The sequence below is a fragment of the Rhinoraja longicauda genome, chromosome 2 (assembly GCF_053455715.1).
Source record: "Rhinoraja longicauda isolate Sanriku21f chromosome 2, sRhiLon1.1, whole genome shotgun sequence".
Classification (NCBI taxonomy): Eukaryota; Metazoa; Chordata; class Chondrichthyes; order Rajiformes; family Arhynchobatidae; genus Rhinoraja; species Rhinoraja longicauda.
Window position 1 is genome coordinate 40,085,528 of NC_135954.1, and position 18,697 is coordinate 40,104,224.

Genomic DNA, 18,697 nt, shown 5'->3' on the forward strand with positions numbered 1-18,697 from the left:
ATCAGTCAACTGTAAGACAATGGGCCTGTTTGCTGGCCTACATCAAACAAAGGATTCCTCCCCTACCCTAGTTCTGACTAGTTTCATTGTCCTCCCGATTAATTTTATTGTTTGCATGCCTCGTTGTCAACTTCCCCTCAGCCAACAATTAACCAATGTACATTCCCTTGATCAACATCTCTTTTGATCTGTTGTTTTCACACCTTACCCTTCCATATCTCTAATTTCCCTCTCCCCTGACTCAGTCCGAATAGGGGTCTAGACCCGAAATGTCACGCATTCCTTGTCTCCAGAGATGCTGCCTGTCCTGCTGAGTTACTCCAACATTTTGTGTCTATCTTAAGCATTAGACACCTTCAGCTAAATTTATTTTGCTTCCTTGTGATGAGACTGCTGTTGTCACTTCGCACATCAAACATGATTATTGGCATTGATGTTTGATCAATAGTTAGGACATTTGAGTACCCTAAGAGTCAGCCCTCAACATTAATTTGGGGTAGACACAAAATGCTGGAATGACTCAGCGAGATTTGCTTCTCTCCAGCTCTTCTCTCTAGAGATGCTGCCTGTCCCGCTGAGTTACTCCAGCATTGTGTCTATCTTCAATTTAAACCAGCATCTGAAGTTCTTTCTGACACATTTTGTCTGCTCCACTGCAAAATCTCCTCAAGGTATGTCTACTTTGAAGTAGTTCTTCTCCTCTCTCTGACGAGAGTTCAGCAACATCCTCTCTCGCTGCTCCCCCTGATTCCTCCTGCCCTACGACTTTGACTACGTTTTGACCCAGACTCGCTACCGCAGTCACGTTTGTATTCTCAGTACTTGCCTGCGCCTCCATCTTCTACCTCGTGGATTCCAGCTTCGGTCCCAGACATCCCAGTTTGGACCCAACCCAGAAAACCCATTCCTTCTCTCCAGAGATGCTGCCTGTCCCGCTGAGTTAATCCAGCATTTTGTGTCTATCTTCAACTTAAACCAGCATCTGCAGTTCTTTCCTACACATATTAATTTAAGGTATCTGGGTTCTCTGTTCATCGGACGCTTTTAGATGACACCTTCTCAGCAAAGGCACCCGAACAATCAACGATGTCTTTTCAGTTACAGCATCTCCCATTATAAATGTAATTCAATGGAACAATTTGTCAGACTGAAAATATTGAAGCAAACAATGTCACTGCAGTGATTGAAGTTGTTCTGAATCATCTTTCTTTTCTTTATTCTTAAATGTTTAAAACTAGATTTAAAAATCTCTAAAACTTTGAGTTTGGAGAGATTCTACCTAGAGGGTCTCCAAGAGAATGTTGTTAGTCATGATGAATAAACACATTTTACATCTACCAGATTCAGTATACATGTGGCTGAGTCAAGGTCAGTCATGTCTCAAAGAATAATATCACAAAATGTTATTTTATCAAACAAAATCTAATTTAAATAGATAGTTAAGCTGCATTTTCAAAACGAATGAACATTTATTTACTAAGTTTTTTGTTCCTGGTAAAAACATAGCCACTTTAAAAAAAACATTTTTCATTTAGATGGCTCCAAGGTTAAACGTTTTCCCCATTGAAAGGTGACATAATTTGAGACATCTGATATCTAAATTCTGCAGCCATTCGCTTCCCCTCCCGAATTCCCTCAGAATTCTATTGAGATCAAGATAATGCTGATGCCTCTGAGAGCAATTTCAAAAAGGGAAAGTTAGGAAAATTCCTAAGCCAAATGCCTTGGGATAAGTTTGATTTTCAAAAATTCACTTCCTTAAAATGGATGAGGTAAGAACAATCAAATGTTGATTTAGCCCAACTTCGACAATTTGTTTTCCATTTTGAAGAATATATTCTTTATTCATGACTAAATATTCTCAGCAGCGATGGAAGAGATATTGTGATAAACTGTTTTACTGTTGTGGACCGTAGCATCAATAATTTATGAACATTTGTCATCACAAATTCAATGAATACATTTTTTCTTAAGGTGCTTCCCCAAAACCTCTGCTCAGAAATGAAAACAGAAACTTATTTGTGACAGATGCAGAATTTCAGAGCCTATTCCTGATTGGTTTAAAGATACAGCGTGAAAACAGGCCCTTCGGCTCACTGAGTCACGCCGCCCATTGATCAATCAGTCACACTCGTTCTATGTTTCCTGCTTTCACATCTACTGCCTACAAACTAGGATCAGTTTTACAGAGGACAATTAAACCCGCACGTCTTTGGGACGTGGGAGGAAACCGGAGCAGCTGGAGGAAACCCACACGGTCTCAAGGAGACTGTGTGGAAACTCTACACAGACAGCATCCGAGGTCAAGATCCAGCCTGGGTCCCTCGCACTGAGGCAGCAGCTCTATCAGCTGTGCAGCCCTGTAAACTGTTTACTGTAAAATAGTTTTGCATGCTTTGCTGTAGTGACATTGCTATGCTTACATGCAATACTGACAAAACAAACAATATGGAGATATTGCTGTTAACTTATAGAAAAATGGTGCAACAAACTTGGCTGCATCTCCCCATAAACATATCAACCCCCAATTCTAACATTCACCACCAACATAATAGCTCAGGAGCTATTTTCAATGGCCAGTTAATCTGCCAGCATGTGTGAGGGGAAGAGGGGGGGGGGGGGTTGGAGGAAATGGAGTACCCAGAAGAAGCCAAAGCAGTCACAGGTAGAACTCTACAGAGGTCAGGATTGAACATGGGCATTTTGTGCTACGAGGCAGCAGCTCTACCCGCTGCACCACTGTGCCTCCCACTTCTGAATAGGAGATTGTCAGCCAGACTTCGCACTTCTGAAAGTGGTGTGACGGTCACTGTTGGAAGCACATTGTGGGGAAAATGCAAACGTGCCCCTTTGGAAGGAAAAACTAAAAGAAACATGTGACCTCAAAAAAATTCTACGATGCAGAGGGATCAGGGTACTCCATGGCACTAAAGGTCAAGAGAATGCTTTCACTTCTGGGAGAATCTAGATCTAATGGTAACTGGTTAAAAGTAGGGGGTTGCTGATTTAAGACGATGAAATTAATGTATATTATTTTCTCCCAGAGGTTCATCATCCCCACCCTCAGTTGCAAACATTCAAGACAGCACAGTGACACGGTTGGCAGAGCTGCAGCCTCAGAGTTGGAGACCCAGGTTCAATTCTGAACTCGGGCACTGTCGTTGTGGAGCTTACACATTTTCCCGATGACCGCGTGGGTTTCCTCTGGGCACTCCAGTTTCCTCCCACATCCCAAAGATGAGCAGGTTTGTAGGTTAATTGGCCTCAGTAAATTACCCTGTGTGTGTATGTGAGTGGATGCGAAACTGGGATAACATAGAAGTAGTGTGAACAGTTGATCGATGGTTGGAGTTGGCTCAGTGGACTGAAGGGCACATTTCTATGCTGTATATCACTAAACTAAACAACAAAAAACTGTTCATGTGATCTTCTGGGCAGTTTCCATCATTTGAAGAGAACCTGCATGAAATTCTGCAGCATATGTTTTCCAACTATTGGAACTGAGCTTCCTCACCTTCACATGGCCTTGGGCCAAGGTGTGCGCAAGGCATGAAGGAATGTTTAGTCATAGATCTCCAACTAGTATACAATGCCACCAGCGGCATTGACCTGCTGTCTTATCCTGTCCATCAATCTCACGTGATCACACGAAACAGAATGCTTAAGAAAAAATAACTTAATCACATGACATGGACAGTTACTGTACCCAGTGAACAAACATATTCTTGCGTGATTATTTCACAAAATCATATGGCAACTTGAAATGCACAAACGTAGCTTGAGAGGGGATGAAGACTCGTCGGATGTTTACAAATATTCAGAGCCAAAGATGTCAGCTTTGATCTGCCCTTTTCACACCATGTCTCTAGTTTCCCTATCCCCGACCCCCAGTCTCAAGGGTGTCGACCCAAAATGTCACCCATTCCTTCTCTCCAAAGATGCTGCATCCCTTGGAGTTATTCCAACATTTTGACTCTATCTTTGGCGTAAACCAGCATCTACAGTTCCTTCCTACCCATCCTCCCTGCTATGTCGTGTTGAACGTGTCACAGCCCATCAACAAACAAATGTGCTGCACCTGACTCGCTGAGTTACTCCAGCCGCTTGTGACTTGTGACTTGTTGTACTGCAGCATCCATTAACTGCTGCACTGTGAAATCTCCACATGGTATTCCTACTTTGAGGAAATTCTCCAAGATCCAAATGTTGGCGGATGATTTGTTGGATACACTGGCTGGTGGGGTGGAAGGTGAGAACGAGGGGGATTCTGTCCTTGTTACGAATGGGGGAGGGGGAGCAAGAGCGGAGCTGCGGGATATAGTAGAGACCCTAGTGAGAGCCTCATCTATAATGGAAGAGGGGAAGCCCCGTTTCCTGAAGAATGAGGACATCCCTGATGCCCTCGTGTGAAACACCTCATCCCGGGCGCAGATGCGGCGTAGACGGAGGAATTGGGAGTAGGGGATAGACTTTTTGCAGGAGACCGGGTGGGAAGAAGTGTAGTCCAGATAGCTGTGCGAGTCAGTGGGTTTATAGTAGATGTCAGTCACTAGTCCGTCTCCTGTGATGGAGATGGTGAGGTCCAGAAACAGGAGGGAGATGTCGGAGAACTTGAAATGATTGACTTCAGAATTGTGGGAGCTTTGGGATAGAACAAAGGCTTCCTTTAGGAGTTTGAAGGAATATTGGTATTAAAGGATGGTCCGAGACTTCAGGGGCGACAACGAGGGAACAACCTTGGCAAGGAGAAGGGACCCGAGTTCGAAGCTCAGAGAAGACTACCCCCTACCAATAGAGCGAATCTGGCCAATTCATTCATGCAGGTAATATCTGAGTCCAAGTTATGAGTATTGTGATTTAGTTTAAGAAGTGATAAATTGAAATAGTAAAGTAAGAGAAGTTATTAGAAGTCAATAGTTTGCATGCATGTTTAAATTACTCAAGTGTTAAAGATTAAGTTGTACCTTGGTTTCCAGTTTTTTGTTCGACATGCCAGTTGATACCCTATAGAGGTTAGAGGGTCAACATTTCAAAATCTTTGTTATAAACTTGTACTTGTCAGTGGGGAGAAGGATTTTCACTTGATCCACTTAGTCCATTGCCTTCTTTTGCTTTCAGAGCAAAACTGTTGGCGAATCCAGTAATTACTTTTATTAATTCAATTCAAAATGACCTTGTTAGAATTGAAGGACAAATTGTGGTTTTATTTACTAAGCCTAAAAGATAAAGTGAAAAAAGCGCAGAACACTGTGGTACTTAGTATAAGGTCATATATACTGCACACTGTATTATGGCAGTTTGAATATTAGAAACCCTTACTGAATTCACAAATAATCAAATAGACACAAAATATGAAAGCAACAAATTCCATCAGTATCATCAAAAACCAACACTACCCTGGCCTTGCCTACCATTAAGACTGTATAGGAGTTTGAAAGCTGTGATCAACAGGTTCATGCACAATATCTTCCCACCAACCATTAGGCCCTTGAATGCTACACATCATTAACCACAAAAATGAACTATGGATTGTCTTGGTTGCACCAAGAACGTCAGGATTTATGTTTGGAGTCATGGAGCACAGAAACAGACCCTTTGGCCCAACTTTCCTTCTCCGACCAAGCTGCCCCATCTACACTTGGCCCACCTCCCCTCTTTTGGGCCATAACCCTTTAAATGTATTTTAAATATTGTTAGAATATCTGCCCCAGATACCTCTTCTAGCAGCTCATTCCATATACCTTACACTCTCTGCGGAAACAGTTACCACTCAGGTTTTTATTAAATTCCCCCCCCCCCCCCCCACCCCCCCTCACCTTAAACTATGTCCTCTTTTTCCTGATTTCCCATCTCTGGGTAAAAGACTGTTCATCTACTCTATCTATTCCCATCATGAACTTCTACACCTCTAAGATCACGCCTCATCCTCCTGCTCTCCAAGGAATAAAGTCTTAGCCTTCCCAATCTCTTCCAAAAGCTCACGCCCACAGGTCCTGGTAACAGCTTTGTAAATCTTCTCTGCACTTTTCCAGCTTAATGACATCTTTCCTATAGCTGGGTGACTAAAACTGAACACAATACCCTTAATATGTCCTCACCAACGCCTTGTACAAGGATAACATACTTCTGTACTCAGTACCCCGACTGATGAAGGCCAATGTGCTGAAAGCCTTCTTGAGCACCCTTTGTGACTCCACTTAAGGAACTATGTACTTGAACTCCTCGATGCTGCTGCTTTACAACACTCCCCAGAGCTCTGCCATTCACTGAAGGTCCTGCCCTAGTTTGCCTTCCCAAAATGCAAAATTTATCTGCATTACACTCCATTAACCATTCCTCAGCCCACTTGCCCAACTGATCAAAATGCAGTTGTAATCTTTGATAATCATCTTCGTTATCTACATTACCACCTACTTCAGTGTCATCCGCAAACATGTTAATCCTGCCTTGTACAATCTCATCCAAAATGTTGTTATAACCCACAAATGGGCCCAGCACCAAAACCAGAGGCAGACTACTAGTCACAGGCTTCAGGTCCGAGAAACAGCCTTCCACCATCACCGTAAAGCCAATTTTCCATCCAGTCAGCTAGGTCTCTGTAGATCTCATGTGATCTAATCTTCCAGAGCTGCCTACCATGCAGAACCTTATCAAATGTCTTGCCAAAATCCACCTGGACCACACCCGCAGCTCTGTTCTCATCAATCTTCTTGGTTGCATCTTCAAAAAACTCAATCAGCTCAATGAGATACAATCTTCCATGTGCAAAGCCATGTGGACTATCCCTAATCAGCCTGTATCTAAATGCATATATCTTATCCCTCAAAATACACTCCCGTAACTTGCCTACCACAGATGTTAGGCTCACTGGTCCATAGTTCCCAGGCTTTTCCTTGCAGCCCTTCTTAGAGGCTTTTTGAGCCACCCTTCAGTCTTCCTGCACTTCACCTGATGACTCATATATCACGACAAGGGCACCTGCAATTTATTCTCCAGCTTCCCAGTGTCCTTGCATATATCTGATCATGCCCAGGAGATTTGTCTATCTTCACACACCATAGGACATTCACACCTTAACTGTAATATTCACTGTCCTCAAGACACTTCCATTGAGTGCCCCAAGTTTCCTAGTCTTCATGTCTTACTCCACAGTAAAAACAGAGAAGCACTCATTGAGAACCTTGCCCATCTCCTGTAGATCCACACAGAGATAGCCACTGGTCTCTGGGGCTCTATTCTCCCTCACGCTACCCTCTTTTGCTTAATGTACTTACAACTTCTCTTTGGGATGCCCTTAATATTTTTTTAGAGGCATCTCCTGCCCCCTTTGACCCTTTTGATTTATTTCTTGAGTATGCTCCTCAGATCCAAACTCCTTGATCCCAGTTGCCTATATCTACCCCATGCCTAGTCCCTTTTCCTGACCAGAGACTCAATTTCTCTCAATGTCCAAGCTTCCTTACACCCACCTGCTTTTCACTCTAACAGAATCACGCATGCCCTGAACTCCAGTCATCACACTTTTAAAACTATCCCACTTTCCACATGTTCCTTTGGCTGCAAACAACCTTGTCCAATCAACCTGACCAAGTTCCCTTCTTTAAAGTTGGCCTTGCTCCAATTCAGAATTATAACCCGCAGGCCCATCCTGTCTTTATCCATAACTATTCGAAAGCTAATAGACCAGTGGTCGCTGGTTCCAATAGGCTCAGCCATTAGCCCTTCCCAAACTAAGAATGCCGTGATATGGTGTTTTTCTAGGAATCCGTCTCTTCATTATGGGGGGGGGGGGGGGGGTGGGGGGAGAGCAGAGGGGCAGAGGAGGGGGGGGGGAGTTGGGCAAAGGGAGAGGTAGACTGCATCTCTGTAGATTGTATAGAGAAATTTAGCCATCATCATGGATGAGCTGGACTGAAGTGCCTGTTTCTATGCTGCACAGGGGCAGTGCTGGAGGCAGATACGGTAGTGGCATTTAAGAGGCTATTAGTTGGGCACCTGGAAGCACAAGGAATAGAGGGGTATGGATCATGTACAGGCAGATGAGCTCAGTTTAACTAGACATTATGTTCGGCACAAACAGTCTGCGCCGAAGGGCCCTATGCTGTTCCAATGCTGTTCTACAGCTTATGACTGCGCACACTTTTCCAATTCGACAACCAGATAAAAAACAAAGGGGTACAGCAGACAAAAGGTACAGGCAATGTGGGCCGAAGGGCCTGTTCTTGTGCTGAAATGTTCTACGTTCTATTATCCATGTTCTAAAATGGTTTATATTGGCCACGCACCTGCTAGTGGTTGGGGTTGAATATCCATTTCTCGGATGCACTTAAAAACATTCTTTACCACTTAATGGCATGGTGCTTTATGGCTGTCAGCAGTTGGAGACAAGTCAAAACTGGGCTCCAGATTGGTTTGAGTCATATTTGGAGTCATCCAGCAGCTCAGTGGGGAGGGATTAACCCTAAATTATCTGGGATGGACCCATGGACTAAAACCTGGCTTTCTAAATTCCTCACAAAACTGAAAATTATACACATATCGTAAGATTAAAACTTAAAAATTAGAAAGTGGTGATCATTTTGATAGGATTGTATTATAAACCGCCCAATAGTCAGCAGGAATTAGAAGACCAACTACGTAGGGATATCACAGATAGGTGTGGGAATAATATGGCTGCAATAGTAGGTGATTTTCCCTAATATTCATGCGGTGCGCCTCCGTGCTAAGGGATTAGATGGGGCAGAGTTTATTAAGTTGCCCCTACCACAGAGAGGGCAACACTTGACCTCCTCTTGGGAAACGAGGGGGGCAAGTGGCTGGATGGTGGTGGAGCACTTTGTGACCAATGGCTGACAAATCGTAGGAATTATTTGAGGAAATAACAAGCAAGATAAACAAAGGAGAGGTAATGAATGTTTACTTTGATTTTCAGCCTCACATGAGGCTGTTAAACAAGATAGGAGCCCATGGTTTTAGACGCAAGGTACTAGCATGGATAGATGATTGGCTGACTGGCAGAAGGCAAAGAGTGGGAATAAAGGGGGCCTTTTCTGGTTTGTTGGCGGTGACAGGGTTCGGCTTTGGATCGGCTACTATTTACGCTATCTGTTAATGATCTAGTCTATGGAATTTGTAGCTTACTGGCCAGGTTTGCGATGACACGAAGACAGATGGAGAGGCAGGTGGTGTCAAGGAAGCATGGAGTCTGCAGAAGGACTTGGACAGGTTGGGAGAATGGGCAAAAAAGTGACAAGTGGAATACAGTGTAGCAAAGTATACGTCATGCACTTTGGTAGGAGGAATAAAGGCTTAGACTATGTTCTAAATAGGGAGAGGATTCAGAAATCAAAAGGAGCAAAGGGATTTGGGAGTGCTGGTGCAGAATTCCCAAAAGGTTAATTTGCAGGTTGAGTCAGTAGCAAGGAAGGGAAATGCAACGTTAGCATTCATTTTGAGAGTACTAGAATATAAAAGTCAAGATAAAAATGCTGAGGCTTTACAAGGCAGTGGTCAGACCACGTTTGGAACACTAAGCAGTTTTGGACCCCATATCTGAGGCAGGTTGTGCTGGAGTTGGAGAATGTCCATAGGGGGTTTACAAGAATGATTGAGGGATGAGGGGGATCTCATTGAAACCTACTGAATAATAAAAAGCCTAGATAGAGTGGATGTAGAGAGGACATTTCCAGTAGTGGGAGAGTCAGTGGACACCATCCCAGAATAAAAAGGACATACTTTTAGAATGGAGATGAAGAGGGACGGTGGAGGGACGAGTGTAGCTGGGGCAAGTTGTGCAGAAGGGCCTGTTTCATGATTCTATGACGCCTCAAAAACCAGTCGGAAATTAGAGGAAGGCGAGTTATCAGGACTACTCCTGCTCATATCAGTCTACATCTTCACTGTTTATAACTATTCTGGCAGTAGGCGTTCTTTGTGGAATAGTTTAGTTGTACAGTATCAAGATATTCACCTGGGAATAATGTGAAAACTACAAATCACTGATTTCTTCTATTCTCAAGAGACAAGTAAGAAGCCATCTTCACTGAGGGTTCAGGAGCCCCTTTAGTGATACATTGAGGTCAATATCCTGTAATGCTTGCTTAGTTTATTGTCATGTGCACTTGTGTCTATGTGCACGTGTTACTTATTTTTTGAGAACCATTTGCTGGTTTACACAAAACAAAGTGCTTAAGTAACTCCCAGCACAGCAGTAGAGTTGCTGCCTTACAGTTCCAGAAATCCAGGTTCAATCCTGACCATCGGTGTTGTCTGTACAGAGTTTGTACATTCTCCCCGTGACTTGCGTGGGTTTTCTATGGGTGTTCTGGTCTCCTCCCACACTCCAAAGATGTACAGGTTTGTTGGTTAATTGACTTCAGTAAAACGAGTGTGTAGGATAGGGTTAATGTGCGGGCATTGCTGGTCGGCGCGGACTCGGTGGGCCAAAGGGCCTGTTGATAAACGAATCAATAAACTAAAAAATAAACACAACGGGTCAGGCAGCATCTTTGGATAACATGGATAAATGACGTGGTGGGTCAGGACCATTATTCTTATTTTGAACCCAGGATATAACAAAGAGAACCCAAGAGCTGCAACAACATATTAGCAGGTGTAAAAATCAAAGTGTTGGAGAAACTCAGTGGATCAGGCAGCATCTGTGTTGGGAATAAATAGGTGACGTCTCTATCATATCATATCATCATATATATATACAGCCGGAAACAGGCCTTTTCGGCCCACCAAGTCCGTGCCGCCCAGCGATCCCCGTACATTAACACTATCCTACACCCACTAGGGACAATTTTTACATTTACCCAGCCAATTAACCTACATACCTGTACGTCTTTGGAGTGTGGGAGGAAACCGAAGATCTCGGAGAAAACCCACGCAGGTCACGGGGAGAACGTACAAACTCCTTACAGTGCAGCACCTCTAGTTGGGACACTTCAGACTGAAGGATCCCAACCTGATCAATTGTCTGTCCATTCCATCCAGAAATGCTGCCTGACCCATTGGAATCCTTCTGCATTTTGTTCAATGTTCCAGTATCTGCCATCTCATGCTTCTCCATGTCAGTAAATGTACTGCATTCAGTTCAAGCTACACCAGAAATACACACATGTTTACATGCATGATATTTCAATCCATTTTTGGAAAATAAGTGATTTATTTACACAATATGTACAGTTATAATCTATTCACAGATTTGAGGTTTATTTGCTTTTTCAAAGAAATTAATTGTTGTTGTAACCACTTTTTTAAACTTGAAAGTATCACTTGACTTATTTCAGAAGAATCTTTTGTCATTTCTTTCATTCTCTATTAACATGTGGGACAAACTCTTCTACATTCTCTTAAACATCTCTTAAAACATCTATGAAATGATTTACATAAAATATCTTTTTACATGACATCTCTTCAATATCTCATTTCTATATATCATATTTGCAAAATAGTCTTAACAAAGTTTATAACAGTGCCACAAGAGACTAAAGTTGCTAAAATCTGGAACAATAAACACAATGCTGGAGGAACTTCAGCAGGTTGAGCCGTATCTCAGGGGGAAGGCCAAAACATTGACAACTCCTTTCCTCACACAGATGGTGCTCACCCCACTGAGTTCCTCCAGCAGTTTTTTTTTTTAATCCAATTTTATTGTCACTTGCATTGCTTCTTTCCATGGCTGGAGCGAACTTTGTTTCCATTTCAAGCATCTGTCTTGCAATATCCCCTCAAGATTTTACTGAACAAAGCTCAACCAGTTTTGAGTCTGCTTCAGTAATTCAGCAGCATAAAATGTACTAATTATGTGGAATGCATTTTGCTTTGGCTAACTAAAAGTATGCTAATCAATGCCCCATTGCCAGAATGCCCTGGTAATACCTTGTTTCTTTAGTATTCCTCTGACAATATTCACTCATCTCTCTGCCACACTCATGTGCAATGTGTGTATAATACTTTGTTTCATAAAACACTCAAATAGTTGTAAACAAAGGTTTCACAAGGATGCTGACAGCACACAATGGCTTACAAAATGTTAAAATAGCTTACAAAATAGCTGTTTTTACAAAATGTTAAATGGTCAGCTCGATATAAATTACCACATCTACACCAAACCTATCAGGAGTAGACAAGGGCATTCGATTCAATTTGAGATACCAGGTATCAAGACAGATGTGTATAGCAATTCATTCTTTCCTGACACATTTAAAGCATGGTTCACCCTACTACAGTTACTCAACCAGACATAACTAAATTTAAGGCAGCTCTTCTCCAACAAGCCTTTCTTGCTTAAGTCCATACTCCACCACCTCCAGTTTAAATTCCATTTGGCATATTTTGGAGGACCAAGAACCAAGCTATAGGGAAAGGTTGGGCAGGCTGGGACTTTATTCCTTGGAGCACAGGAGGCCAAGGGTAATCTTGTGTATAAATTCATGAGGGGGTATACAAGGTGAATACATCTTCTACTCAGGGTGGGGGGAAATCAAGAACATGGACAAAGGTGAGAGGGGGGCAACATTTAACAGAAACCCAAGGGGCACCTTTTTCCACTCAAAGGATGGTGGCCATATGGAATGATCAACCAGAGGAGGTAGTTGATGCAAGCACAATAACAGTATTTAAAAAGTATTTTGTCTAGTACATGGATAGGAATGGTTGTGAAGAATATGTGTGAATCAAGGTACAACATTGGTCATGACACCAGCTCAATAATGAATACATTTGTGCACACACAGTAGAGTGAACTCACCCAAGGTGCTTTAGTTCTGGCGAGAAACAAAAGAGTCTAGAATTATTTTTTCCCCAACAGCTTCGTCTCTCCCTTCCCCTCTGCACTCCAGGGTTTATATGGGCTAGGTCTGTAGGCTTGGGTTAATTGGCCTGTGGCTGGGAGAGGAGTGGACCTTAAAGGGGACCTGTCCTCACAGAGGATAAACAGGACTCGATTATATGGAGCATCTTGGTCATCATGGATGAGTTGGGCTGAAGGGCCTGTTTCTGTGCTGTATGACTATAACTTTAACAATACTGAGGACCATTATCTCTGACTAGTGGCTTTGGTAGTACTTGAAGTTGTGGCATGAGCCAGGGTAATAGATCCAGGACATGAGTCAAAGAATCTCATTTCATTGATCGCACACTCTGTTGAAGGATCCCACGTAAATGGTTTACCTTGATCCATTTTGTGTACTGAGAAGTTGTAATTCCTGAACTCCCAATAATTAACATGTAATTCTTGGAAAAGTGTCATTGATATTTTCCAATTCTGTAAAGTCTCTTTGCTGATTTGACTCTGTAACTTTGACACTTGCTTAGAAACTCGTCAATTCTTCATTTTATCCAGACCAATAAACAAAACTGGCTACTGCCTTCATGTTCATAAATACCAGAATGCTCAGTAGGTAGCTCTTCCAAAATGTGTTTTCTCACTACATTCTACATAACAATTGTGTACCATGTAACATATTGCATTCCATTGACAACTCATTGTTGATCATTGTACTGTTATTTGTCTTCATTTGGACATTCATTTGGATCTATGCAATCTGCTTAAGCTTTTTCACTTATTTTCATACAATATTTTTTGTTCTTTCCCAAATGTCTCCATTGTACAGCCAGAAAATCACTATCTACAATGTGAAGAATGTTTCCTGTAACAAAATTGTAGTAAGGAGATGCTGACAATACATCCTAAATAACATTTTGTTTTAACCTTTAATGTTCAACTGTACAATCATAATGAGATAAGAGATCGGCCCAGTCCTCCCTCCTTCACGCAGTGATTATTTGTATTGACAACTTAGATTCTAGAAAATTGAATTACAAACAAAGATTTGATTGATGACCAAAGTAAAATGTCTTCACTCAAAAGACAATTCCAAGTTATTCCTTTATATTTATATTTGTTATTGCCACCTGCACCAAGACAGAGTGGAAAGCTTTTGGTTGAGTGCTATCCAATCAAATCAGATAATACTATATATGACTACGCACAAACCAAACTCAGGTAGAGAGTGAAGAGAAAGATTTACAAGTGGAACCAAGATTTAAAAAAGTTGGGTGATTATTGTAGATCCTCCTTTGGGACAAGCATGCAAAGATTTGCCACCTTCCATCTTGCTCAGAGCCATCTTCTCATTTTGAGCAAAGTTGCAAAGTATGATTTTTCAGTGCAATAGGTTTTTCTTATCCATCACCAATAATATAATTCAATCCAGATCTCACTCCATAGCATGAAGCACCACACACAACAAACTTATAGTCCTGCAGTGAACTGAAAAGGACTCATTTCCCAGGATCTTTTGGGCATTGCTGTTCCTTGACCTACCATAATTCCACTCTTTACTTTTCTTTTATAATTGATGTAATGATGTCAGTACTGTTGCAAACTCTGTCAAAAATCTAGCTGAGCACTGTACCATGCCTAAAAGTGACCTAAATTCTAAAATATCTTCACAATTGCTTTCACTTTTTCTTTGACTGGTTGCATTTATTTTGAGTCCAAGATAAGATATGTCTTGGAGGGGGGAGGGGGGGGGGAGGGAGGATGGGAGGGAGGGGGGAGGGAGGGGGGAGGGAGGGGGGAGGGAGGGGGGAGGGAGGGGGGAGGGAGGGGGAGGGGGGGAGGGAGGGGGGGGGGAGGGGGAGGGGGAGGGAGCGGGGGGAGGGGGGGAGGGGGGGAGGGAGGGGGGAGGGAGGGAGGGAGGGAGGGAGGGAGGGAGGGAGGGAGGGAGGGAGGGAGGGAGGGAGGGAGGGAGGGAGGGAGGGAGGGAGGGAGGGAGAGAGGGAGGGGGGAGGGAGGGGGGAGGGAGGGGGGAGGGAGGGGGGAGGGAGGGGGAGGGAGGGGGAGGGAGGGGGGGGGGAGGGAGGGGGGGGGGAGGGAGGGGGGGGGGAGGGGGGGAGGGAGGGGGGAGGGGGGGAGGGGGGGAGGGAGGGGGGGAGGGGGGGAGGGAGGGGGGGAGGGAGGGAGGGGGGAGGGAGGGAGGGGGGAGGGAGGGGGGGAGGGAGGTGGGAGGGAGGGGGGAGGGGGGAGGGGGGAGGGGGGAGGGGGGAGGGGGGAGGGGGGGAGGGGGGAGGGGGGAGGGGGGGAGGGGGGAGGGGGGGAGGGGGGGAGGGGGGGAGGGGGAGGGGGGGAGGGGAAGGGGGGAGGGGGGAGGGGAAGGGGGGAGGGGAAGGGGGGAGGGGGAAGGGGGGAGGGGGAAGGGGGGAGGGGGAAGGGGGGAGGGGGAAGGGGGGAGGGGGAAGGGGGGAGGGGGAAGGGGGGATGGGGGAAGGGGGGAGGGGGGAGGGGGGGAAGGGGGAAGGGGGGAGGGGGGAGGGGGAAGAGGAAGGGGGGAGGGGGAGGGGGAAGGGGAAGGGGGGGAGGGGGGAGAAGGGGAAGGGGGGGAGGGGGGAGAAGGGGTAGGGGGGGAGGGGGAAGGGGAAGGGGGGAGGGGGAGGGGGGGAATGGGAAGGGGGAGGGGGAAGGGGGGAGGGGGAAGGGGAAGGGGGGGAAGGGGGGGAGGGGGAAGGGGAAGGGGGGGTTGCTGCACCAATGCAGGAGAGGTTTGGGCCCATCGGGTCCACTTGGTCTAGTGAAAATCCCTTTATAACTATGGGATATGCAGTATATTTTGTAGATAGTACTCATTGCAGCCACATTGAGAGAGCAGCAGAAGGAAATATTCATTAAAATGAGAACCAATTTTCAAAATAAGAAAAAAACTCCTGTTAACAATTTAACATGCCAAAATACCTTTAGGCTATTGAAACCAATAATTGGTTATAGAACATTCTGCCACTGTATCATTGAGGATAGGTGATTGTTCATGTTAATTGGCTCTCATTGAAACCTTCAGATGAGATTAAAGAAGACATTAAGTGTTCATTTTCTGCATAATACATCATGTAGACTTACGTGACACTCTTTTCGACTTCAGATGCCCCCAAATGTTTCACATCCAATAAATGTTTTCAAAGGTAATCATTCTCGTATTGTAGGAACTAAAGGTGCCTACTTGCTTGGAACAAGGTCCTCATGGAAAGAACACAAATTATGCACCTTAGAATCCTGATAATTCCAGATGAAAATAAGAGAGTGGATGACACTCATTCCCCGCATGACACTGCACCATTCATTGAGATAGTGACTAATGGTTTAGGGTTACAATGTGGAAACAGGCTGTCGGCCCAACGAATTTATGCTGACCAATCTTTAACTTCATATCATTTTCTTGCAGTAACCGCCATCCCTGGTTTTCCTTAATGAGTACTTAAAATAGCAAAGAAAACCACCTACAATCAATCCAAATAATCTCCCAGCATGTTTTACGATGTACATTCAACACAATGCAAGACTGAACCAAAAAAAAAGAGACATCCTTGTGTTTTGCTGCTTGTACCCATTCACTGAAATCCTTACAGAACCCAGCTAGTATTCAATGTCCCTGGCATTACTTTCAACTATAATGTTATGTTCGAGTAATAGAGTCATAGAGTGTGGAAACAGACTCTTTGACCCAACTTTCCCACGCACACCAACATGCCTTATCTGCACTAGTCACACCTGCCGGTGTTTGGCCCATATTCTTCTAAACCTATCCTATCCATGTACCAATTGTTTTTAATCGGTGTGATAGTACCTGCGTCAACTACATCCTCCAGCAGACAATATGTGTAAGAAAGAACTGCACATGCTCGTTTAAATCGAAGGTAGACACAAACTCTAAGAAGGGTCTCGACCCGAAATGTCACCCATTCCTTCTCTCTAGAGATGCTGCCTATCCCGCTGAGTTACTCCAGCTTTTTGTGTCTACATCCTCCAGCAGTTCGTTCCATATCCCTACTACTCTTTGTTTAAGAAAAGTTCCCCCTCAGGTTCCTATTAAATCTTACCCCCCCCCCCCACGCCTTAAATCTATGTTCTCTGGTTCTCAATGCCCCTAATCTGGGCAAGAGACTCTGTGCATTTACATAATCTATTTCTCTCATGATCTTATGCATCTCTATAAGAGGTTATGTATCAGGGGTTATGGAGAGAAGGCAAGAGAATGGGGTTAGGAGGGAGAAATAGATCAGCCATGATTGAATGACGGAGTAGACTTGATGGGCCGAATGGCCTGATTCTGCCCTATCACTTTGAAGATCACCCCTCATCCTCCTGCACCATGAAATAAAGTCCTAGCCTGCTCAACCTCTCCCTGCAGCAAAGGCCCTCAGGTCCTGGCACATCCTTGTAAATCTTCTCAGCACCCTTTCCAGCTCATCAACATCCTTCCTGTAACTTGATGCCCAAAACTGATCACAATTCTCTAAAGTGGCCTCACCAATGTCTTGTACAACTGTAACCTGATCTCCCAACTTCAAAACTCAATACTCTGACTGATGAGGGTCAGTGTACCGAAAGCCTTCATGAACACCCTATCTACCTGTGACGCCACTTTCAAGGAAAGTTACCTAAAATTGGAGAAATTCTGAGCCATTCATTTAGCCATTCATGTTTAAGGGCACTGTGGTGTTCACATGATCAAGGTCAAAAACAAACTTTGAAGTCATGGGGAAATCACTTGAGGTTGCATCTTCTAAGACAGGAAAATCTGGAGCTTGTGATTATATAAATGCTAAAGTGACATCTATAAAATGTACATATGGAATAGCTGGACTTCACACAATGTAGCTACACCTTCTCTATCCAGCTGAGAGCATATTCTGGACACAAACAGTTTTCAGAATCATTTTCCTTCCGATGGGACAACATTGCACCACCACCACATGGTGATGAATCAAAAGATGGACCAACAGGTCAGCAGACTGGAGCCATTCCCTGCAATGCATTAAAAAACCTTTTCCTGAGCTTCCATCACCCTCCACTTCATATCCTCCTGCAGAAATTGGTGCATTGGAGCCAAGATCATTGGTAAATTTGGCAGGTATTTCTTATAGTAAGATATAGCTTGAGATCAGATAGACTTGTTTGGGCAGGAGCAGTGGTAATGGGTTTTACCTTCTCTTGAACTGGGCAGGGTCTTTGATATTCATGCCATGTTCCACGTACCAGATTTAACAAAGAAAGTACAACCATGTATCTGTTAACACAAGTCTGACTTTTCCAATCTGATCAACACTTCTACAAATTCTGCAGGTTAATCTCATAGGCTCCTGTAATTAGGATATCATTCAAGTGCAAAGTGACCCTGATGTAATCCTTCCATGGTTCTCTGGAAAACGGCAGGTGCAGGCAAAACTCAAAAGGCAGTTTGTTATATATAAACAAGCCATTGTACGTGTGTTGACAGTTAAAAGCTTGACTACTCCTCTAAGAGTATTTATTGATATGTGTGACCCATATTCAAGCAACTGCTGCCCTCTGGAGAAAACAATGTCCACTATTCTAGAAATAGGATATTATTCCAGGAATGAGACTCTATGATCAGTCATTTTGTAATCTCTAGAAATCCTGCTGCATCCATCAGACTTTAACATCGCCACAAAGGGTGCTGCCCCATTCAGAGAATAGTTAACAGGATCAATTATCTTCACTTTGAAGAGCTGATCAATATCTGCTTCTAGTTTTGCCTTCATTGCAAAACTGCAGGCAAATATTGACTTGAGATAGTGATAAAAGATTGTCTGGAAGAAATTTTGACTTGAGTGCTTCCTCAATGTGATGAGAATAGCAGTAAAACTTAAAAAATGCTGAACAAACTCTATT

At 43.9% G+C, this 18,697-nt stretch overlaps 1 protein-coding gene across 2 annotated transcripts in view; it reads right to left on the bottom strand.

Moving 5' to 3' along the window:
* The window catches only part of kcnh8 (potassium voltage-gated channel, subfamily H (eag-related), member 8), a 299,288-nt gene that overhangs the window by 199,909 nt on the left and 80,682 nt on the right, over window positions 1-18,697 (bottom strand). The gene's annotated exons all lie outside the window — the stretch shown is intronic.